Source organism: Orycteropus afer, unplaced genomic scaffold, assembly GCF_000298275.1.
Source record: "Orycteropus afer afer isolate SDZICR_OR568_19922 unplaced genomic scaffold, OryAfe1.0 scaffold00080, whole genome shotgun sequence".
NCBI lineage: Eukaryota > Metazoa > Chordata > Mammalia > Tubulidentata > Orycteropodidae > Orycteropus > Orycteropus afer.
The window spans coordinates 874,386-896,412 of NW_006921667.1; positions in this window are offsets into that span (position 1 = coordinate 874,386).

The window sequence follows — 22,027 nt, forward strand, 5'->3', positions numbered from 1 at the left end:
ATCTTGATAAGAAAGTTTATAATTTTTTTTAGGTTACTCTGTGATTTATTATTTTCTTTCCAAGTTTAAAACAGTTTTCTCTATCTCACAATTGTCTTGAGTTCCTCACCATTTAGCAGTTCTATAATTACATTATGTATTCCCTCCTTTTCCTTTTGGTTTGTAGTTGTCCTCTTTTACCAGTTGATGTCTCAGGTTCCCTGTTTACAGTCTTGCAAATATATTTTACTTTCTTAAAACTAAAGACCAAGCTCACTACCACTGAGTCAGATCTGACTCATAGCAACCCCTCCCTGGTTTTCTGAGGTGGTATCATAACGGAAGTAGATTGCCCAACCTTCCTTCTGAGAAGTGGCTGGTCTTCTGGTTAGAAGTAAAATGCCTTACATACAACACCACCTCTATAACTGGGTTGGTTTCTAAGTTATGTTGTCATGTATGCTAATTGTTGGTTGCTGTTTGCTGCTGTTGTTTCTCTGTCTGAAGGATACTCTTTAGCATCTTTTGTAAGGCTGGTCTGGTTTTAACATATTCCCTTAATTTCTACCTATCCAAAAATCTCCTAACTTCACCCTCCTATCTGAGGAACAGTTTTGTTGGGTACCTAACTCTTGGTTGACTTGGTTTTTTTTTTTTTTTTTTTTTTTCCTTTAAGGTTTTATAAATATAATGTCATTGCCTTTGAGGTTGCATTTTTTTTTTTTTTTTTTTTTTTTTTTTCCTTTAAGGTTTTATAAATATATTCACATTGCCTTCTCACCTGCATGGTTTCTTCCAAGAAATCAGAGTTTAGTTTTATTGGTTGCTTTTTGTGTGTAACTTTCTATTTTTCCCATGCTGCTTTCAGGATTCTTCCTTTGTCTGTGGTTTTGATGAGTTTGATTATGATACATTTTCATGATTTTCTTTTGGGGTCTATCCTGTATGAGGTTTATTGAACTTCCTAAATGGATGTATTTTCATCTTTCATTATATTAGGAAAGTTCTCTTCCAAAAAATATTTGACAATTTTCTCTGTGGTTTTATCTGTTTCCTTCTCTTCTGAAATTCTTATTACACACAGCTCATTCTTTTTTATGGTCTCCCAAATGAATGTTATGCTTTCTTCATTTTGTTTTGATCTTTGTCTTATTGATCCTTTAACAAAGTACTGTTGTGGTATTTTTCTTCATTCTCATTACTTCTGCCTTCTATCGATTGGATTTTACTCTTTGCCCAGTCAATGTGTTATTTATTTCCGATCCTCACTAATTCACTGCTGTTGGGTTGGATCCAACTCATAGTGAACCTTCCTTGGGTTTCCAAGGCAGTATCACTATTGAAGTAGATTACCCAATCTTCTTTCCAAGGAGTGGCTTGTGGGTTTGAACCACTAGCCTTCTGTTTAGCAGTCAAATGCTTTAGGTACTATGTTACCTTAATCTTCTGGATTTCTATTTGTTGTTTTTGTATCATTTCTAATAGTTTGCTTATTTTCTCAATTTGTTCTTTTTTGTTTTCCTCTTGCTCTAGAGATTTTCTGTGTTTTCCTTAATTTTTGTCAGGGTTTTTCTGGATCTTGTCAGTGTTTTCCTTGATCTGTCTCTCATCCATTGAAAGTATCCTAATGTAATTCTTTTGAATTCCTTACCAGGGAGTCTAATGCTGCTGCTTACTCAGGTTTGTATCCAAGTCCTTTTTTCTGCTGCCTTACCTTGCTTTTCTGTGTGGTTTTTGATGGTCTATTGTCCCTGAGTCATTGTGGTGTTATTGTATTTATGTTTAATTTGTGGTTGTATGTTGCTGTGATTTGCCCAAGATTTGTTTTTCCCCTTTATTTTGTTGTAATATATCCATATGAACAATGTACTGTGCTCCTCTATTCACTAGTTGGTAGCACTTACACACTCACTACCTATCTCCTGGTAGATGGGATAGAGAAAATATATACATCTGCTAGCTATTCATAAAGAACAGTTGAGGGTGAGTTGAGCTGGTATTTGCTGCCATCTATCATAGATCAATTGATGCAAAAACGAGTGGCAGCCATCATTCAGTGGGTGGAGCTATTATAGGAGGTGCAGGTATGATTGTGTTGTGTGGGAACAGTTGCTGTCTCCTACTCAGTTAGACAAAAGACTAAAAAATAAGGGCTAAAATCCATTAAATGGGGAAACGAATGTTTGTTTAATGAATGGTGCTGGCAAAGTTGGATATCCATTTGCAGAACAATGAAACAAGATCTATACCTAACACCATACACAAAAATTAACTCCAAATGGATCAAGGACTTAAATGTGAAAAATAAAACTATAAAGATCCTCAATGAGAAAAAATAGGGGCAAATTTAGGGGCCATAATATATCTCATATATAAATTATCAAGCATAACCCAAAATAAAAAATAAAAAAAACAGGAAAAGAGAAACTAGACAAATGGGACCTTGTAAAAATTAAATTTTTATGTGCTTCCAAAGACTTCTCCAAGAGTCAAAAGCGAACCTACAGATTGGGAAAAAATATTCAGCAATGACATATCTGACAAGGGACTTATCTCTAGAATTTATAGAAAACTCCAACATCTCAACAACAACAACAACAAAAAGACAAATAATCCAATTAAAAAATGGGCAGAAGACATGAATAGACACTTCACCAAAGAGGATATTCAGGTGACCAACAAACTTATGAAAAAATGCTCACTATCATTAGCCATTAGAGAGATGCAAATCAAAACAACAATAAGATAACATCTTGCCCCAGGACTAGTAGCAAAATTCAACAAGACAGAAATAAACAAGTGCTGGTGAAGATGTGGAGAGATTGGGACTCTCATACACTGCTGGCAGGACTGTAAAATGGTACAACCAGTGTGGAAAAAAGTATGGTGATTCTTTAAAAAGTTATAATTAGAAATATTATTTGACCCAGCCATTCCATTACTAGATGTATACCCTAAAGAAGTGAGATCCAGGAAAAGAACAGATATATGTACGCCCATGTTCATTGCAGCACTATTTACAATAGCCAAAAGATGGAAACAACCTAGTTACCTATTAACAAAAAAATGGGTAACCAAACTATGGTACATACTCACAATGGAATACTATGCAATCCTAAAGAATAATGTAGAATCTGCAAAACACCACAAATTGTGGATGAAAGTGGAGGAAATTATGCTGAGTGAAATAAGTCAATTAATCACAGAAGGACAAATATGTACTGTGCTCCTCTAGTCACTAGTTTTTATTGTAAAAAGCCCAATTGACATAACATACTACACAAAAACTATGTTCCACATCCTACTTTGGAGAGTAGCAACTGGGATCTTAAAAGCTTGCAAGCAGCCATCTAGACAAAATAATGGGGGCTCTCCTCATCCAGAGCAAAGAAGAATGAAGGAAACCAAAGATTCATGAAAACAATTAGTCCAACTGACTGGTACTCCATGCGATCCTCAGTCTATATGAGTATGAGACCAGAAGAACTAGGTGGTGTCCAACTACCACTGTCAACCACTCTGAGGTAGATCTAGGCAGGAGATTCTGGATAAAGTGGGAAAGCAATGAGGAATAAAACTCAAAATGTTTTGGAAAAAAAAGAGGGGGGTGGACGAGGTTTGCTTGTCTGATAGAGCCAGATGAAGCCACTGAGACTATGGCCTCTAGCAGCCCTTCAGATCTGTAATTGAACTCACTCCTGTGGCTTCAGGAGCTCTGGTAGCATTGTGCCTAAGACACTTGACTGCTAACCAGAAGGACGGCAGTTCAAGCCCACCAGCCACTCCTCGGAAGGAAGGTTGGGCAATCTACTTTCATAGTGATACCACCTCAGAAACCCAAGGAGGGGTTGCTATGGGTTGGGTCTGACTCAAAGGCACATAACAACAACAACAACACATGTAGCTTCCAGCCAAACAAAAGACAGGTATATGAAGTGAACTTTTACACTAAGTGGGTACACTCCTTGGAGAGAACAATCAAGGTAGAATAGAAAGGCTGTGTATGGACAAGAAGACAGCTCAGGGGGAAGGAGTGCATGGAGGGAAGGACACAGGGAAGAGGTAACTATGGGGAAGAAGCAGGAGGGGAGACATTGCATATTGGCAAATTGTAGTCACTGCTATGAGACAAAGTGTATATGAATTGCTGTATGGAAAGTGAATTTACTCTGTAAATTTTCACCCAAATCACAATAAATAAATAGATAAAATCACCCCCTCCCCCCAAAAAATAAGAGAGAACAAAGTACTCAAATCATATAAACAAGCAGGAACAATTTCAAGGCAAAAAAAAAGATGCAATAAATGAGAGGAAAAAAAATTCAAAATATAATTAAAAAGGATAAAACATAATGAGAAGAGGAGAGAGGAAAAAAATGCCATAATAGCTGAGAAAAGTGAAATGAGAGAAAAGAGTTAGAGTAAAAGAATAATAAAGAAAAAAATGGGAAAATTGCAAAAGGAAAAACAAGGGATGGGAAAAATCAAAAGAAAGTGAAAATGAAGGTAACCAGGCAAAAGGAAGAGGGAAAAAAAGAAAACAAAACAAGAACCAGGGATGGGAAAGGGGGGGAGAAGTAAAGAAAGAAGGGTGATAAAAAGAATAACTTAAAAACAAAACTGGGTCATAGGGCACATTACCCAGCCTCTGTCACGGCATAGACCAGGATGGAATTCCTACTAGTCATGAAAGTGCGTGGAGGCAGGATATGGACACACCTCTGCTCACCAAAAGGTTGTGAGATAAAAGAGTAACAAGGGGAATATCACACTTTTCTAGTTGTCAGCCTCCAGTACAGTTGCTGGTCCTGTCCTTGTCAAGTGACATCTATTCTTAGGTCACTCCCCAGGTGAGAACATCCCTTGCCTGTATTCAAATTGGGCATGCCACAGCCACTGACAGTCCACAAGTCTGTTTGTCTCCTTCTTCTCTATTTTGCTTTCTGGTTGTCAGGCACCAATGCAGTCCTTACTCATGTTGTCCTTGGTAAGCAGAGACAAATTTTAGGTTGCTGTGGAGAAGTATTCAAAATGGTTGTGCCCCCAGGACAGCCAGCAGTCCACAACTCCATTTGTCTCTTTATTCACTGTTTCATTCAGGTTCTTCCACTAGCATTTAATCCACTTTTTTATCCTTCCCTTCAAAGGTCAGGGTTCCATGATCATAATTTGTATTTGTTTCCATAGGTTTCTCATTGCTTTGTTGAAGAGGGTCTGCATATTTTTCCATCTTGCTTATATTCTCCTTCATTGTTTTTTTTTTTTTTTCTTAATTATTCTAGAATTTAAATTTTATCTGTGTTTTCCTTGATTTTGTCTATGATTTCCTTGGTGCTATTTTTGTTTTCCCTGTTTAAGTATCTAGATACTATTCTTTGCAATGGCTTTTCAGGTAGTTCCAGTGTCATTTCTTCCTCTGGAAGGTTTTCTCATGCTATGTTTTCATCATTTATTTGAGCCATCTTTCACTGGTTTGGTACTATTTGAAGTAGTCTATTGTCTTCAAGATGTTTTATTATTATATTTGTTTGTTGACTGCATGTTGGTTTCCTTCATTCTGATTTTTTGTTTTGTTTTGTTTTGTTTCATTATATTTGGGCAACAGGCTGGATATGCTACTTTTCTAACTGGTCTAGTTGCACTGGAATTCTCATCATCTCTCTCCTGGTGAGTTTGTTAGTGGTTGGGAGTGTGGACAAGAGTCTCTAAATCCTGGTCATGTAGACAGCTGAGAAGAAGCTGAGCATGTGTTAATCACCATCTGTGATTGATTCAAGGGTGTTGAAGCAGAAGGCAAAATAAATAAAATGAAAAAAAAAAAAAAAAACCTGGGAGGCAGAGGGAAGAACTAAGAAACTAAGAAGAAAGATCAGAAAAGAAAAGGAAAATAAAAGAGAAAGGAAAAAAAAAAAAATCCCAGCATGGTACCAGTGCAAGCCCTAGCTGTCAAAAACAGCTGCAGCAGAAACATGACACTCACTCTGTGGTAGTGTGAATTACCTACTGCAGAAGGGCAGGTGCAGGTGCTGCTCATTATGGAGGTGACCTAAGGCCATTTGCCCACTCTGAAAGATTAAAAAAAAAAAAAAAGGAAAAGAAAATGTAATAAGGGAGCCCAAAAAGCAAAACTCACTGCTGTGAAGTCAATACTAACTCATAGTGACCCCTCCTCGGGTTTCCGTGGCAGTATCTCTACTGAAGTAGATTACCCAATCTTCCTTCCAATGAGTGGCTGGTGGGTTTAAACTGCCAGGCTTCCAGTTAGCAGTCAAATGCCTTGGGTACTATGCCTCCAGAGGTCCCCAAACTGGGGAGCAGAGGATTATGCTCTGAAAAAAATTATGAAAGAAAAAAAAAAAAAAACAGCAGCAGAGTAATAGCAGAAGCAGTAGCCACTAAAAAATGGTTATAATGGAAACATGGTGCTCACTCTGCTTTACTGCTCACTGCCAACTCCAGAAGAATGGGGCTGGAAAGTGCTGACCACTGTGGTGATGGAGGATATGGTGCCTGCTGCACAAGATCAAAATAAAATAGGAGGAAAAGAGGAAGTAAGTAAATAGAAAAAAATATTAAAAATGAGGATGGAGGGAAGAATTAAGAAGAAAGAAAATATAAATGAAAAAGTGACACAATACTCATGCAACAACTAGCCACCAAACACAGCTGTGGTAGTATGAAGCACTTACTCTCCATGCAAGTGTATAGACAACTATGGAAATGTAGGGGTGAGCACTGCTGACCAAGGAGGCAGTAGGGATGAGGTTATCTCTAGGAATTAAGAAAATTAAAGGGAGAAAAGAGGATGGGAAAGAAGGAAGGAAGGAAGGAAGGAAAGAAAGAAAAAGAAAAAAGTGGAGGAAGAGGAAGAACTAAGTCGAAAGGAAAAAGAAAAAGTAGCACAGAAAAAGCATTGACGGTTGGGGAGGGTTTGATCACTTACTGTGTGGGTGTGGATGGGAGTGCAATGACTCTGTTCACTGGGAGGTTGCACAGAGTTAGATTTACACCTCTTTAGTCAAGGAGGGGTCGCTATGAGTTGGGTCCGACTTGATGGCACATAACAGCAAAAACAAATTCACTCATCACCATTTGAGTGCTGACACAGTCCTTGGTGAACAGAGCCAGTTATTTGGCTTGTGCCTCAATTGTAACTCTGCTTGCAATAATTCAAAGTGGTCACGCTGTGCTGAGGCCATTGGCAGTTCTTGGCTCCATGTGTCTCTGTCGTCACAGTTTTAGCTCAGTCTTCTCCTGTATTCAGTATTTATTCTACTTCTTTGTCATTTCCTTTGAAGCTCTGAGTTCTAAGATAGTCATATGTATCCATTTCACTTGGTTTCTCAGGTCTTTGCTGTAGAGAATGAGAATAGTATATCTTCCTAGTTTACCATCTTGGCTACCGTCTCTCTAGTATTACTTTTTAAAATTTTTATCTTTGTGAATTATTTTTTTAGAGTTTGCTAAAGGAAATATAATATACAAACTCATTTATTTTCTATTTCTATCTGAAAATAATATAGTATTATTTTTTGTAAAATATAGAAACTTGCAAGTATGCTAATCAAAACAAACCCATTGCTGTCAAGTGGATTCCAACTCAGCAACTTTAAAGGACACAGTAGAACTTACCCATAGGGTTTCCATGTCTGCAAATCTTTACAGAAGTACATGTCACATTTTTCTCCTGTGGAGTGGCTAGTGGATTTGAACTGTCAACCTTATAGGTACCAACCAAGAACTTACCTACTGTACCACCAGCACTCCTTTGCAAGAATATAAGCTGTTTAAATCTTTTGATGTATTTTATGTCATGGATGTCATATGTATTACATATACTTCCATAAGATAATTTACAATTTTTAGTTTATATAATGATATGTATTTTTAAAGAAAGTAAGAGAAAAATAGTCTTTTTTATAGTCACCCATGTAAAGAGGTCTGGTAGTGTAGTGCCTAAGGCATTAGACTGCTAACCAGAAGCTTGGTGGTTGAAACCCACTTGCTGGTCCATGGAAGGAAGATGAGGTAATATCCTTCCATAAAGATTTACTGCCTCACAAACCCAACGGGAGTTACTATGAAGGCTTATTTATTTATTTTTTGATAGTCACATATTTGTTCAAAATTTCCAATGGTCTTGATTTACTCCTGAAGATCCAATTTTCCCTATAGTATAATTTTTCTTCAAGCTGGAAAGTCTTTTCTTAGTATTCTTGTGGTACATGGTCTATTGGTAGTGAGTTACATTAGTTTTCCTTCATATAAAAATGTCTTTATTTCACACTCATTTATAAATGTTATTTTTGCTGTTTATAGAATTCTGGGTTGACAGATATATATATTTTTTCCTTGTTTTAAATATGTTCCATTATCTGTGAGTTAAGTGATTTCTTAACAGAGTCAGCAGTTTTCAAATTATTATTTCTCTGAATGTAGTGTGTTGATTTTCCCTGGCTGCTTTTAAGATTTTTCAATTTCTATTGCATTTTTAGAAGTTTGATTATAATGTTTCTAGTTAAATTTCTCCTCAAAAGTATTCTTTTTGCTGTACTGCTTTAACCTAAAAATGTGTTTTGGATCAAATTTGGGAAGGTGCTCTCCCACCCCCACTCACCCAATATTTAGGTATTTAATTTCTCTCTTCTTGAGCTCCAATTATCTGGACCTTTCAACATTGTCCTCAGGAAATTATTTATGGGTATTAAAAATTTCTTTAAAAAATATTTTCTTAAACTGTGTGGTTTATATTGTTTTGACTAAATTCTTTCCTTCTCATCAAAATATTGCATTTAAATCCCTCTAATGAAAAAAAAAAATTAGGTATTATTATTTATAGAATTAAAATGTATTTTATATTATCTACTTCTTTGCTGATATTTACTGTCTTGTCATTCATCAAGAGATATGACAAAGATATTTTCCTTTATATCTGTGTCCATAGTTATAATAGAGTACTTAAAATTCTTATCTGGTAAGTCTAACATATGCATTATTTCAAGATTAGCATATTTTTTATTGTTCTTTATATGCCAATTAATTTTAAGTTGTGCCATGGGCATTTTAAATATTATGTTGCATGGATTCTGAATTATGTTGGATTTCTCCAGAGATTGTTGATTTTGTTTATTTACAGCAGACAATTAACTTGTTAGACTCAAATTGCAGTACATCACACCTGTTATGAGTAGTGGTTCAAATTTCAATTCAGTTCTTTAAACCTGCTTTTCAATATACTTTCACTTTATGCACCAGTCACAGACTTTTGCAGAGTTTAGGCACAGAATTTGGTGTTTCTTCATTTTGGTCTCTCATTTCAAGTGTTTCTTCTTGGTGGCTCTGGGCTAAGATGTATTCTGCACAATAAAACTTGTTTGTTTATATTGTAGTTTTAACTGGTTGGTGCCACTGCAATAACTGTGACTGTGGCTCCCCGCTATATAAAATTTCTGGGGTGACAGAGAAATATAGAGAGAGAGAATTAATTCACTTGTTTTAAGTTTTTAAGTTTTGAATCCTTTCCACATGCTACCTGCTTTTGTTCAGAGAATTCAAGCAATTGCTTTGTTCTTATCTTTTGGTTTTAAGCCACTTCAGGGTTTATAACTAATACTTTGGATAAGTAAGGTTGTTAGGAGCTCACTCCTATATACCAGATGTTAAACCTAGAGTTTGTAAACTGTTCTAGTACCAAAAAAAAAAAAAAAAACCCCTCACTTCCTCCCCACAGTTATCTCTTCCCTGTGTCCTTCCCTCACATGTACTCCTGAAACCCCTCACTGCAGGGGAGTCAATTCCCACTCATAGCAACCCCTCCATGGATTTCTGAGGGAGTATTTCTATGGAAGTAGATTGCCCAGTATTCCTTCCAAGTATTGCCTGGTGGGTTTGAAACACCAGCCTTCTGGTTAGCAGTCAAATGCCGTAGGCACTACACCACCTTTTGTTCTAGTACAGAACTGAAATATGCCATAATCTTTGTGGAATAAATAATTGATAAATTTTGGGATTCTTGCTAATTCCAGGAGGTAAGACTAATTCAAATTTAAGATTATTCAGGAAAAGCATTTTTATTCCTCACACTCTTTTACATACATGCATGTGAATTTGTGTTAATAGCATGTTGAAATTAAAGTTTTAATTAACACCACAAGATACTAAAAATGCTGCTTATAAAGTGATGTGTAAAGTGGAATAGGGCAAAATACAGAATTTCAAAAACAAGTGACTGATTTTCTGACATGGTCAAATTACATAGTGCATCCTGATCCATACCTAAACTATAAAAGGCTGAGAAAATTGGCACAGAAATAACATTTCATAATGAAATTTCTTTGACAAGAACTGATATAGTACCTGGCTTAATGATATCCACCAGGGTGACAGGGTGAGTAGGAATGGCCCTTTTTTATTTCAAGACTAGAGACTGGTTATTTCACAGGGACTTAACAGAGAATTTGAGATGTGCAGAAATAGTGAAAAAGAGATTGATTCCTTTGAAGGTATCTGCTGGGCAGGCAAGATAGGCTGTCAAATTGTAGTGAAGAAAGCAAGTCACTACTACCTCTGGAAACCATCTTGATGTTCTTCTGTTACCAGGTTAAAGAGGACTGAGAGTGTTCTGGGAACCAGATGCATATACCATGCAAAGGAGAGAGATACTCAGACTGGAGCCATTTTGTGGTCTTCTCAAGAACACTATGGAAAGAGGTGTTGAGTCTCTGACAGTGCAAGTGTATGTAGACCTCTAAAACTAGGAAACTAGGAGAGGAAAGAACAGTTGAAGAATTATGATAATTGCATGTGGGGTGCCCTAGATAGAGGACCTCCAAATCTCTGCCAATGGACCCAAAGAAGTTACTTTCAACATTGACCAGGGCCAAGGAATTTTTTTAAATTCATTTTTTATTTCTTCTATTACCTGGTTGTTCTTAAGAAAGGTGATGTTCAGTTTCCACATGTTTTCTCTTTTTCCATTGATCTTCTTATTGTTGATTTCTAATTTGATAGCATTGTTATCTGAGAAAAGGTTTGCAGTATTTCAATGTTTTTAAATGTATTGAAGCTTGCTTTGTGGCTTAACGTATGTTTTATCCTGGAGGATATTCCATATGCACAGGAAAAGAATGTATATTGTGCTGTTGTTGGGTGAAGTGCTCTGTAGAAGTCTATAAGGTCAAGTTGGTGGATTGTATTTTTTAGCTCTTCTGCATCTTTGTTGAGTTTCTTTCCATTTCTATCTTTCATTTAAAGTCATGTATTAAAGTCTCCCATTATGACTGTGGAGTCATCTGTTTGCCTTTTCAACTCTTTTAAAGTCTGATTTATGTATTTTGGGGCTCTTTCATTGGGTTCATAGATATTTATTATGGTTATATCTTCATATTCAGTTGATCCTTTAATCATTATATATTGTCCTTCCTTGTCTTGTTTGGTGGTTTTCGTCTTAAAGTCAATTTGATCAGAAATTAATATTACCACTCCTGCTCTCTTACAGTTGCCATTTGCTTGATATATCTTTTTCTAACCTTTGATTTTAGTCTAGTTTTGTCTTTGTTTCTAAGGTATGTCTCTTGTAGGCAGCACATTGATGGGTTTTGTTTTCTTATTCAATCTGCAACTCTCCAGCTTTTGAGTGGTGCATTTAGTCCATTGACATTCAGTGTAATTATTGACAAGTATGAACTAGTTGCTGTCATTTTGCTATGTGCTTTTTCATGGTGTATCTTGTTTCTTTATTTCATATAATTTTCTGTGCTAAGCTCATTATGTTTATGAATTATGTTATCATTTCCTTTGTTGCTATTTGTTCTGGTTACCTTATGCTGCCGTGACAAGAATAGACCACAAATGGGGTGGCTTGAACAAACAAGAGTTTATTCTTACATTTTGGAGACTTTAAGTCCTAGTTCAAAGTTCACAGTTCTAAGGGCTGTGGGAAAACCCCTCGACCTTGGGCTTCACCTCTGCCTCTTGCTCTTGGCCCACTGAAGCTAGAGGCATCTCTTCACCCATGCAGCTACTGGCTGCTGAGGTTAACAAGTCCAAGTTCAGCAAATAAAATGGCACAGTCCTCATGTTACCAAACCACAAGGCAGGCCATTAATTCAAGCCCATTTAAAGTCCCGAGGTCAGTAGAGCATGGCAGGCTGCTGAACAATGACACGGCTACATGCAAGGTTCAAGCATGCCATAATCTAGAGACCCTTCCCAAAGCTGTTTCTTATATACAGGAATCAGACCACATACCCAAAGGCAGCTACTCAGCTGCTCTCAGTAGATTTCACCATGGAGTTGATTACCAGTCTCATCATGGAAAATACTACGTTCAGCTGCTCAGCCACTCAACCAGGCCTAGCCAAGTTGACACACAAACTTAATCACCACACTATAGTTTTAGTGTTTGCTAAATATTTGTGCCTGTTCTCTTTTTTATTGTGATGTGAAGGTTTATCATTTTTCTTTGAGGTTACCCTGTGATTTATATTTTTCTCCCCAATTTTAGAACAGTCCATTCTACCTTGCAACTCCTTCCTAACCCCTTAGAAATTCTGTAACTACAATGTTTTTTTTTTTTTTCTCTCTTTTTGGATTTTAGTTGTTCTTATTTGCCAATTGATGTTGCTGGTTCCCTGTTTAAAATCTTGTAAGTTTATTTTACTTTGGATACTTCCATAACTGGGTTGGTTTCTGAGTTATGTCATCATGTATATTAATGGCCTCTTGTTATTTGCTATTATTTATTCTGTATTTAAAGGAATCCCTTTAGTATCTCTTGTAAGATTGGTCTGGTTTAACACATTCCCTTAATTTCTGCTTATCTAGAATTCTCCTAATTTCACCATGATATTTGAGTGATAGTTTTGCTGAATGTGGTAGTTAAGTTGTTGTCAACTTGGATGGGCTTGGTTGAGTGGTGGGACAGCTGGAGGTAGTTGTTCCCCATGACAAGACTGACAATCAACTCCATGGTGGAATCTGTCATGAGCAGTTGAGTAGCTGCTTTTGGGATGGGGTCTGCTTCCTGTGTATAAGGAGAAACTTTGGGATTGGTTTCTAGATTTTTGGCATGCTTGAACCCTTCACGTACCCAAGTCATTCAGCAGCCTGCCATGCCCTACTGATGTTGGGACTTTTTCTGGACTGGAGTTAGTGGCCTGCCATGTTGTTTGGTAACATTGGAACTGTGCCTTTTCACTTGTCAACCTTGGGTTTGTCAGGCTCACTACAAGCAGCTCTCTGAGTGTAGAAAATCCTCTAGCGTCAGGGGGCCAGGAGAAGGATGCAGAGCTGAAGCCCAAGGTTGAGGGGCTTTCACCCAGTCCCTAGAGCCTGGCGCTTTTTTGGGGGGAGAGTGCCAATTTACAGAGCAGAGTTTGTTTTACAGTCAACATTACATGTACATTTAGTTTCACTCTCCATTTACCATCCTCAACCCTAATCCAGTCTCCTTCCCTCCCTGCCCAGTAATCCCCCTCCCTCTGTGCCCCTCATAGTTATGCACTCCTGTATGTCTTGCATTTCCTCTTGTAAATGTTGCCTCTCTAGTGCTCCATTGTTGATCCCTCCAAGGGATGGATTTCCATAGAGTATGTGGGTGTGCTATGCTGGGTTGAGTGGTCTGCATGTACCTCTTGTTTACTATTGGGATGAGAGTCAGCCCCTGGGAGTGAGTTTTATTCCAGGCCCAGAATGTATCCCAGGGCCATAGTATTGGGGGTCTCACCAGACTCCATCTGACCAGTAATTCTGGTTATTAATGAGTTTTTGGATTTTGTTCCACATTTTTCTTCCTACTCCATCCAGGGTCTCCAGATTTGCTCATTTCCTGAGTGGTTGGCATTGGTAGCTGGGCACTATCTAGTTCTTCTGGTCTCAAGGGCCTTCATGTCCTAGGGCTGATTGCTTCCAAATGGCCTTGTTTTATTTGCACTCTACTTCCTATCATTGAAAGCAAAATAGAGCCCAGCACTTTGAACTAGATTTAAAGCCTCCAAAACTGTGAGAGAATAAACTCCTGTTTGTTCAGGCCATCACATTTGTGGTATATTCTTGTCAGAGCAGCACTGGGTAACCAGAAAACTGGGTATGTAATTCTTGGTTGGAAATTTTTCTCTTTCCAAGTTTTATATACACTATCCCACTGCATTCCTGCATGCATGATTTCTGCTGAGAAATCAGGGCTTAGTCTTATTTGTTGCCTTTGGTCGGTAACTTTTGTTTTTCCCCTCCAGCTTCCAAAATTCTTTCTTTGCCTTTTGTTTTGGTCAGTTTGATGATGATATATCTTGGTGATTTTCTTTCGGAGTCTATTCAGCTTGAGATTCATTGGACTTCCTGAATGGATACGTTCTAATCTTTCATCATATCAGGAAAGTTCTCTTCCAACAAATCTTGGACAATTTTCCCAATGTTTTTCTTTTACTCTTCCTGTTCTGTAATTCCAGTTACACATAGTTTATTCCTTTTGATGTTATTCCACATGAACCTTAGTCTTTCTTCATTTTGTTTTGATCTTTTTTCTGATCGATCACTTTCCAAAGAAATATTGAAGTATTTTTCTTCAGTCTAATTTATTATGTCTTCCATTGATTTAATTCTACTCCTTTACACTTTCAATGTGTCATCTATTTCTGAAAATTTAGTATTAATTTTCTGGATTTCTACCTGTAGATTTTGTATCATTTCTAATTTTTCATTTATTTTTTAATTTTGGTCTTGTATTTTCTTCCAAAATTGTTCTAGAGTTTAGTCTGTGTTTTCCTTAATTTTGTCACTGTTTTCTTTGATATGTCTCTCAATCCATGGAAGGTATCTAATTATAATTCTTTTGAATTCCTTTTTAGGGAGTTCCAATGCTGCTTCCTCCTCAGGGATGTGTTCTGGGTCTGTAACCTGCTCCTTTGTTTCTCCTGCTTTGTCTTACTTCTTTGTGTGGACTGTGATGGTCTGTTGCCTCACAGATGTTATTACTTTGTGGTATTTATGTTTAATTGGTGATTGTATGTTGGAGTAATTCACCCAAGATTTTTTTTTCTTTTTTTTTTTTTCTTTTTTGCATGTATCAGAGTAAGCAGAGTACTTTCTTCCTCTCTTCACTAGTTGGCAGCACTTATACACTCATCACCTGTCTCCTGGTGGGTGTGAAAAAGAATGTGAGTGGCTACACAAATCTCTGTTAACTGTTTGTAAAGAGGAATTAAGGGTGAATCAGGCTCTTATTGGTGGTTGTGTATCATTTGCCAGTTGAAGCAGAGGGAAGTGATGACCCTCTCACTCAGTAAATGGAGCTGTGGGAGGTGTGTTTATGGTTGGGTCATATTGGCACTTTTGCTGTGTCCCACTCATATAGACAATAACAACAACTGAAAAATCATCAAAAAAGTAAAAGCAGTAGGACAAAAACACACAGTGCATAAACACACAGGTACAATCACCAAAAAGAAAAAAAAAAAAAGAAGAAGAAAAAAGAGGAAAGGCAATAAATGAGAGAAAATATTTAAAGTAATACTTTAAAAAGTCAAAAGAAATATGAATAGAAAAAAAAGGGGGGACCCACAATATCTGGGGAGGAGGGAATATGAGAAAAGAGTTAGAGTAGGAGAATAAGGAAGAAAAAATCTGGGAAAATGCAAAAAGAGAAACAAGGGATGGGGAGAACCACAAATAAGGAAAATAAATGGGAACAGTAAAAAAAGGAAGAAAAAAAAAAGCCAAAAACTAGAACCTGGAAAGGGAAGAAGAAAGAAAAATAATAAAAAAGCAGAAGAAGAATAAGAAGGTGAAGAAGAAGGAGAAGAAGGAGAAGGAGAAGGAGAAGGAGAAGAAGAAGAAGAAGAAGAAGAAGAAGAAGAAGAAGAAGAAGAAGAATTTTAAAACAGATGAAAACAAACAAACTTTAAAAAAAAAAAAAATCTGGACAGGGCAGAGTAGAGCACCCAGGCTCTGTCAGAGTACAAAGACTGGGATGGAATTCCTGCAGGTCTAGTAGTTGGGTGGGAGTGAGTGATGGTCCTACCTCTGTTCACTAAGGTGATGTGGGGTATAAGAGTAACGAGGGGAATATCACACCTTTCTGGTCCTCAGTGTCCGGTATATTCTTGCTGCCTTGCTGTCTCCAGCAAGTGAAGCCTATTCTTCAGTTCCTGGAATCTGAGAGACTGCTGTCACTTTAAATATCCAAAATGATCAAATCACTTGTAAACATTAAAAATGGCTGTGCCCTCCAGACAGCCAAAAGTACAAAAGCTCAGTTTGTCTCCTTCTCTGTTTCCCCTTTTTTTCACCAGCGACCAGTGTAGTCCTCCATGCAGCCCCTGGCTGTTGTTGTTGTTATTATGTGCCGTCGAGTCGGACTGACTCATAGTGACACCCCCTTGTGTTTCCGAAGCAGTAACACTACAGAAATAGATTGCCCAACCTTCCTTCCAATTTTTAGGTTATTTCTTAGGTATTAACACCACTTTGCATTATCCAAACCGTCTGTGCCGTCAGGATATCTGACAGCCCACAGCTCTGTATGTGTCTTTTTTCTTTGCTTTCATGCAAGTTCTTCTACTAGTTGGACTTTAGTGTACTTCTGCATCTTTCCTTTCAAAGCTCAGGACTCCAGAGCTATATTCTGTATCTGTGTTAATTGGTTCCTCTTTTCATTGTTGAAGAGGGTCTGTGTAGTTTTTCTGCCTATTTCTCCATCTTACTGGAGTCTTCCAAGATTCCTTATTTATTTTATTTTTTTATGGTGATTTAGGTGAAAGTATACAGAGCAAATTCACATTCTATGTAGCAGCTCACATACATTTTGTCTCATAACACTGACTACAATTCCACACAGTGCAACAGCTCCCCCTTCCAATCCTCCACATAGTTACTCTTCCCTGTATACTTCCCTCCATGAACGTCTGCACCCTATGCATACACAGCCCTTCTATTCTGCCATGACTGTACTCTTCAAGGAGTGTATCTACCTAATGTAAATGTTCACCTCTTATGTCTGTATTTTTTTTTGGTTGGAAGCCACAGAAATGGGTTCAATTCCAGACCTGAAGGGCAGCTAGAGACCAAAGTCTCAGTGGTTCCAGCAGGCTTTATCAGAGCATCAAACCTGGTCCCTATCTTTTATTTATTTATTTTTTCAATTATTTTGAGTTTTGTTCTGCATTGTTCTCCCCCTCTAATCTGGATCTCCTACATAGATTTGCCTCCTAATGGTTGACAGTTGGCACCATCTAGTTCTTCTGGTCTCATAGTCATATAGGGTAAGGATTACTTGGTGTACCAGTCACTTGGGCTAATTATTTCCATGTGTCTTCGGTTTTCTTTGTTCTTCTTTGCTCTGGATGAGGAGAGAACCATCGTTGCATCTAAATGGCCTCTTGCAAGCTTTTAAGATCCCAGGCACTACTTGCCAAAGGAGGATATGGAACAATGTTTTTGTGTGGTATGTCAGACCAATTGAGCTTTATGTCCCCTGGAACTATGGACCTGAGCACACAAGTCCAACTACTTGCTCCCTCTGGGTAGCTGGCTATGGCCAAAAAGTGACTACAAACTTATCCCTTGTCAGCCCTTTTATCTACCCGGGAATTCTTACAGAATATACATACATATTTGTAGAAACATTGTCTATCAACCCTATACATGATCATGGGGACACTCCCCCCTGCATAGACAAACCTAATAGTTCAGCCTTTCCACCTATCTCTCCACTCACATATCAATGTTTGCCTTCACTGACAACACAGTACTGTATGTGCAAAAGGGTTCATCTTTGTTGTCTGTACCCCCCATGCACCTCTCTATGTCTCCCTCTCCCTCAATCCCACTATGTTTATCACTCACATTTGGTACGTTGCCCTTATCTTCACCCAAATAAGTATTTCTCTCTACCTATCTAACAGTGTTCCCTACCCTTCTCTGCTACCTCTGATAACCCAAAAAGAAAATTTCCTTCCATAACTAAACCTTTCCTTTTTACAATAACAGACTAATACAATATTAGTCCAACTGTGATTGACTTATTTCACTCAGCATAATGTCCTCCAAGTTCTTCTACATTCTGCAGTGTTTTGCTGATTCTATGTTATTCTTTAGGGTTGCATCATAGTATGCCATTGTGTGTATGGAGCATAGTTTGGTTGTCAATTTTTCTGTTGATGGGCACCTAGGTTGTTTCCATCTTTTGGCTATTGTAAATAGTGCGACATTGAGCATGGGTGTACATTTATCTGTTCTTGTCCTGGCTCTCACTTCTTTAGGCTATATATATAGTAATGGAATTGCTGAGTCAAAAGGTATTTGTAATTCCAACTTCTTAAGGAATTGCCAAACTACTTTCCACAGTGGGTGTATCATTTTACAGTCCAAACAGCAGTGTATGAGAGTCCCGAACTCTCTGCATCCTCACCAGCATTTATTATTTTCTGTCTTCTTGATCTTTGTTACTAGTGATGGGGCAAGATGGTTTGTCATTGTTTTGCTTTGCATCTCTCTATTGGCTAATGATTGTGAGTATTTTTTTTATATGTTTGTTGACCACCTGAATATCCTCTTTGGTGAAGTGTCTATTTGTGTCTTCTGCCCATTTTTTAATTGGATTGTTTGTCTCTTTGTTATTGAGGTGTTGGAGTTTTCTATAAATTCTAAAGATATGTCTCTTGTTGTATATGCCATTGCAGATTATTTTTTGCCAATCTGTAGGTTCTCTTTTGACTCTTTCGGAGAAGTCTTTGGAAGCACATAAAGATATATATTTTCATCTAGTTTCTCTTCTACTGTTAGTGCATTTTAGGTTATGCTTGATAGTCTATTTATGCCATATATTGTTGTTGTTGTTATTGTTATGTGCCGTCGAGTCAGACCTGACTCATAGCGACCCCTCCTTGGGTTTCTGAGGCAGTATCACTACGGAAGTAGGATTGCCCAACCTTCCTTCCGAGGAGTAGCTGGTGGGTTTGAACCCCCAGCCTTCTGGTTAGCAGTCAAATGCCTTAGGCACTATACTATCAGAGATGCAAATCAAAACAACAATGAGATATCTTCTCACTCCAGCAATGATAGGAGAGTTCATCAAGACAGAAAATAGCAAAGGCTGGTGAGGTTGAGGAGAGTTTGGAATTCTCAGCCACTGCTGATGGGACTGCAAAATGGTACAATCATTATGTAAAATGGCATGGGGTTTCCTTAAAAAAACTGAAAATAGAAATACTATTTGAACTAGCAATTCCATTAAAGAGGTGAGAGACAGGACATGAACAGACATGTGCACACCCATGTTCATTAGCACAATTCACTATAGCAAAGAGATGGAAACATCCTAAATACCTACCAACAGATGAATAGATAACCAAATGATGGTACATTCATAAAATGGAATACTGTGCAACATTAAAGAATAATGAAGAATACATGAATCATCTCACAATGTGGATGGATTTGGAGGATATTATGGTGAGTGAAATAAATCAATTGCAAATGGGCAAATATTGTAGAGCCCATTATTGTAAAAAGTCAAGAAAAGGCTTACTCAGGGAAGGAAATTCACCTTTTTGGTTATTTGGAGGGGCAGCAAAGGAGAAGGACAATTTTGGATGAGTTGGGGGTCACATATTGATTTGGGTGAGGGGAGGGATGGTATGGAAACTGTCTGTGACCAACATGATGACACTGGGGAAAGGAAGGACACTAAAACTTACATATAAGAAATTAACTACAGAGGCAAATACTAGTATATGCACAATACTGCATTACCACTAACACTAAACACCAGGCTAGGAATAATGCAAAGACAAGTGAGAAGATAAGGTGGGGGTGAGTGAACAAGAATATACCATAGACCAAGGGTAGATTTGCCTGAAGATAATCTTACATATGCACTCATGCTACAAAATTAGCTACATACATTATAGAAGCGACAAAAGACAGAGTTGGAGTAACTTCTCAGAGACAACCAAACATATTCAGAGAGAGAGTAATAACTCTCATTGGGCCTGATGACTGAGGAGCATAGTCTCAGGGGGCATCATGCAATCAACACCAATAGAAGCAGCAATCAAAAGAGTATTGCAGTGGGCAAAACTGTTGCAAAAGATTTCTTCAAAGTGCTGAAGAGCAAAGATGTCTCTTTGAAGACTGAGGTGCACCTAACCAAAGCCATGGTATTTTCAGTCACCTCATATGCATTAAGAGCTGGACAATGAATAAGGAAGACTGAAGAAGAGTTGATACTTTTGACTTGTAGTGTTGGCAAAGAATATTGAGAGTATAATGGACTGCCAGAAGAACTAACAAATCTTTCTTGGAAGAAGTGCAGCCAGAATGCTCCTTGTAAGTGAGAATGACCAGACTGTGTCTGACCTACTTTGGTCATGTTGCCAGAAGGGACAGTTACAAGAAGAATATTTTGCTTAGTAAAGTAGAGAATCAGTGAAAAGGGAAGGCCTTCAATGAGGTGGATTGACACAGTGGCTGCAATGATGGGTTCAAGTATAACATGGATTGTGAGACTGGCAAAGGACTTGGCACTCTTTTTAACTGTTGAAGATAGTGTTGCTATGAGTCGGAGCTGACTTAACCAAACCTAACAACAACAGGAGGAAGAACTGTACTCCAACAAATTTGAAAACCTAGAAAAATGGACAGATTTCTAGAAACACACAATTTACCTAAAATAACACAGACTGAGGTAGAAAATTTGAACAGACCCATAACAAAAAAAAAAAAAAAGAAAAGAAATTGAACAGGCTATGAAAAAATTACCAACAAAAAAAAGTTCTGCCCCAGATGGTTTCACTGGAGAATTCTACCAATCATTCAGACAAGAGCTGACACAAATCCTACTCAAACTATTCCAGAATATAGAAAATGAAAGACTCCTCATCTGCTTGTTTATTTTATGAAACAAACATAACTTTGGTACCAAACCCAGACAAAGATATTGGTGGAAAAGAAAACTACAGACCAACACCCCTGATGAATATAGATGTAAAAATTTTCAACAAAATCCTAGCCAATAGACTCCAAAATCATATCAAAAGTAATAATAATACATCATGACTAAGTGGGATTCATAGCAGGTATGCAAGGATGGTTTGACATGAGAAAAATAATCAACATAATCCATCATATAAGGAAAATAATGGAAAATAATCACATAACCATATCAGTAGATGCAGAAAAGGCATTTGATAAAATCCAGCACCCATTCCTGATAAAAACTCTCAGCAAAATAGAAATAGAATGAAAATTCCTCAACATAATAAAATGCAAAAGCAACAGGCAATATTATTCTCAATGGAAAGAGACTGAAACCACTCCCTTTGTGAAAAGAGACCAGATAAGTATGCCATCTACCTCCACTTCTATTCAACATTGTATTAGAAGTCCTAGCAAGGGCCATAAGGCAAGAAAGGAAAATAAAAAGCATCCAAATTCATAAGGAAGAAGTAAAACTATGCCTATTTACAGAAGAGATGATCAAATACATAGAAAACCCAAGAGACTCAGCAAAAAAACTTCTGGAACTTATTGAAAGATTTAGCATAGTGGCAGATTACAAGATCACCATAGAAAAATCAGTTGGAATCCTCTATACCAGTAAAAAAGAAATAAGGAAATCGATATCATTTACAATAGCTACCAAAAAGATAGGATACTTGGGAATAAATCTTTCCAGGAACAAAAAAGACTGATACAAAGAAAACTACAAAACTCTTACTTCAAGAAACTGTAAAAGATACATATAAATGCAACAAGGTACATGCCCGTGGATAGGAAGATGGAACATTGAGTAAATGTCAATATTACCCAAAGCAATCTATACATTCAATTCAATCCTAATCCAGATGCCATCAACCTTTTTTAAAGACATGAAAAACCAATCACTAATCTTATATGGAAAGGAAAGAGACCTCAGATAACCAAAGCACTACTGAAAAAGAACATATATATGAACCAATGATTACAGGCATAGGAAGGAGGGGGAAAGGGGAAGATTTTGTTAGCAGGGCATTGAGTTTATGCTAATGGTGGTGGAATATTTTGGAAAAGG